The following is a 4,057-nucleotide window of genomic DNA, read 5'->3' as shown; positions in this document are numbered from 1 at the left end:
GCTACTTCGCACTTTGCTAGGTGAACCTCGGTTGGGGGCGTGCATTCACACTATAAGAAATATGTCAACTAGTGAACTTCTATCAGTGACCCTGGAAGAATTGGTCATAGGTCTATGACCATTTCAGACCAATTGGTCAAAAGCTGTTCGAGGGGCTCCAAACCCTAAACTATAACGACCATTTTGGTCAGAAAGGTCGTAATTTCCTTACATGAAATGGTCATAAAGCAGATAGCACTGGTCTGCTGCCTTATTTGTAGCTGATCATGACTAATATAGATGGTCATAACCTTGTAAATTGTGGTGGGTTGCTATGACTAGGCGCCACCTCATCAGTTTTGCCTATGTGTCATGTCCATGTGGCAGTTTTTGCCCTAGGTTGTGAACCAACCTATATTTCTGTCATCCCCAAAATTCCCAAAAAAATCACATAAATTATTTGGGTCATATCTTCGTCAAATATGCAAAAAAAACCTTCCTTGCCTAGTTCAAAAATATTCATTGCAAAAAAAACCTTCCTTGCCTAGTTCAAAAATATTCATTTTCCTATTCTGTTCAGAACAACAATTTGTGAAGGAAGTACCACTTTGGCATGTCCAAATAGTATCCATTTTCTACAGTGCTTTCCAATGTTTAAATAACCATCCTCCCCCAAATACCTGCTCAATCCATTCATTATTTTGAGCCCAGCTTCAAAATTCGTATTTATGTCCAGTGTGGTACTTTGCAAAGCAAGTACCACCTAGGCTCCTCCTTTTGAGCTGAAAATTGGTGAAGACGGTCTTCTTAGTAACTGATCATCCTCAGCCAAAACTCACGCCCATTAGCGATGTGCATTTCCCGTACCGCTAATCAAACACTTGGCTGCTTATTCATGTTTGAGCATCGATCGGTCTCCTCGTGAGAATCTTATGTTGTAATTTTCTTCCTAGCACCTACCTGGGGAGCGCCCAACCCACTAGACATGCCTAGGCCGCCCAGAACACATGGCAATGCCACAGTTATGCGGACCACGCGGTGGGCATGCGAGTTTACGCGCTCTAGAGTTGGGGCCCTCGGCCATCGTCCAAACCTCGACGTATCGCCACCAAACCATGTATTTATGATAAATAGGTACTTATGTAACTAGAAATGATTTTTGGAAAAAATAAATAGCAAACTATGAGGCAGCCACGGTTCAAATTTGACCCGCTTCCTACTGAATCGGCGGTAATTTGTCTTTTTGACCAGAAGTGGATCAAAATTTTTGACACCCAACCATTTTGTCAATTGTGCATTAAATATGTCCTAGTATTTTATAAATTTTATTTGGTCCAATTTCGCAACAAATATATGGTAGGTCCTTCACAAAAAAACTCATTTCGGGCACTCGGAAAATGGAAAATGAATTTTCTGTGCACAGAAAATGAAAACTCCCTTAGGCAACATTGTTTGGGATTCCAAGATTCACCCGTGTGCACAATATGAGATCATTTGAACAAACTATGCCATGAATGTGACCATAAGATTGATCATTTGGCTTGAAAGCCATGAATCTTCACGCATGATAGCTCATTTCTGAGAACACTTTTTTAAAATAATTTCCATATTACAAGTTTATTATTTTTCCTGGAAACTTGGTCACATATAATGACACAATGCGAAGGTTTTCCAATTTTTTGAATTTTTTGAATTTTTTATGCCCGTTTCAAAATGCGGTCAAAACTGCGGGCTTGACCGTTCCTAGCTAGTGGTTGAATATTGGAAAACTTTTGATGTTTCTCTGATTAAATAGATACTTATGTACCTAGAAATGATTTTTTGGAGAAAATAAAGAGGAATCTATGAGGCCGCTGCAGTTCAAATTTGACCCGCTTCCTACTGAACCGACGGTAATTTGTCTTTTTCACCAGAGGTGGATCAAAACTTTTGACACCCAACCATTTTGTCAATTGTGCATTAAATATGGCCTAGTATTTTAGAAAATTGATTTGGTCCAATTTTGCAACAAATATATGGTAGGTCCTTCACAAAAAAACTCATTTCGGGCACTCGGAAAATGGAAAATGAATTTTCTGTGCACAGAAAATGAAAACTCCCTTAGGAAACATTGTTTGGAATTTCAAGATTCACCCTTGTGCACAATATGAGATCATTTGAACAAACTATGCCATGAATGTGGCCATAATATTGATCATTTGGCTTGAAAGCCATGAATCTTCACGCATGATAGCTCATTTCTGAGAACACTTTTTTTAAAATAATTTCCATATTACAAGTTTATTATTTTTCCTGGAAACTTGGTCACATATAATGACACAATGTGAAGGTTTTCCAATTTTTTGAATTTTTTTGAATTTTTTATGCCCGTTTCAAAATGCGGTCAAAACGGCGGGCTTGACCGTTCCTAGCCAGTGATTAAATAACCTAAAAATGAGGCAGCTGCAGTTCAAATTTGACCCGATTCCTACTGAACCAGCGGTAATTTGTCTTTTTCACCAGAGGTGGATCAAAACTTTTGACACCCAACCATTTTGTCAATTGTGCATTAAATATGGCCTAGTATTTTAGAAAATTGATTTGGTCCAATTTTACAACAAATATATGGTAGGTCCTTCCCAAAAAAAAACTCATTTCGGGCACTCAGAAAATGGAAAATGAATTTTCCGTGCACAGAAAATGAAAACTCCCTTAGGCAACATTGTTTGGAATTCCAAGATGCACCCTTGTGCACAATATGAGCTCATTTGAACATACTATGCCATGAATGTGGCCATAAGATTGATCATTTGGCTTGAAAGCCATGAATCTTCACGCATGATAGCTCATTTCTGAGAACACTTTTTTAAAATAATTATCGTATTACAAGTTTATTAATTTTTCTGGAAACTTGGTCACATATGATGACACAATATGGAGGTTTTCCAATTTTTTGAGTTTTTTTGAATTTTTTATGCCCGTTTCAAAATGCGGTCAAAACGGCGGGCTTGACCGTTCCTAGGTAGTGGTTGGGTCTTGAATTTTTTTGGTGTTTCTCTGATTAAATAGATACTTATGTACCTAGAAATGATTTTTGGAATAAATAAGGAGCAAACGATGAGGCAGTTGCAGTTCAAATTTGACCCGCTTCCTGCTGAATCGGCGGGAATTTGTCTTTTTCACGAAAGGTGTATCAAATCTTTTGACACCCAACCATTTGGTTAATTGTGCATTAAATATGGCCTAGTATTTTATAAAATTGATTTGATCCAATTTTTTGACAATTATTTGCTAGGTTATTTAAAAAAACTCATTTTTGTCACTTGAAAAATGGAAAATGAATTTGGCATGCTGCATCCTCAGCAATGAGCAATTTGCGGTGGAGGTGCTAGAAGTGGTAAAGTAATTTGCTGGAACCGGCAAGATGGGTTGCTGGAATTGTTGATTGAGGCTGCCTCATCCCCGACAGTGAGCAGCCTCGGGAAGGTGCTAGAACCGGCGAATGCTACAACTAGAGCACGTTGGGGTGATGCCAACGTTGAGGCGACAGACTATGGTTGTGCGCGACGGTGCAACAGCGGGAGGGTCAACTATGTGTTCTATCTGAATGAAATGAGCAAGATGGGGAAGAAAGTATAACATGGGGGGTGAATCATATGGTTACACATGAAAACATCGTAGGGTCGCGAGGCAACCGACGCAAATTTAGGCCGATTGACTAGCACCTAACAGCCGCCTTTTGGAAAATGGTATGGTCCAACATTGCAACACATATTTGTAGGCATTTAAAAAAATCAGAGATTTGGGTCCAAAATTTGGATTTTTGAGTGTGAGCCAGCCAGCCAATGAGAAGCAAGGAATCACCTCCACACGGATCACCAAGTTGGACACGATCCAAGCCATCCATCACGCGCCCATCCAACGGTTGATGTTCTCCTGAAAAAACCAAAACCCTAACCCACCTACCCACCCACCCTTTCTCCAGATCCGATCCATTCCCACCCTCCTCTCCCTCGTCTCCTCTTCGCCTTCGTCTCCCTCATCTCCCACCGCCGCCATCCCCACCCACCATCGCAGCCCCCACCCACCGCCGACCCCC

Source organism: Triticum aestivum, chromosome 5A, assembly GCF_018294505.1.
Source record: "Triticum aestivum cultivar Chinese Spring chromosome 5A, IWGSC CS RefSeq v2.1, whole genome shotgun sequence".
Classification (NCBI taxonomy): domain Eukaryota; kingdom Viridiplantae; phylum Streptophyta; class Magnoliopsida; order Poales; family Poaceae; genus Triticum; species Triticum aestivum.
This window is presented reverse-complemented; position numbering follows the sequence as displayed.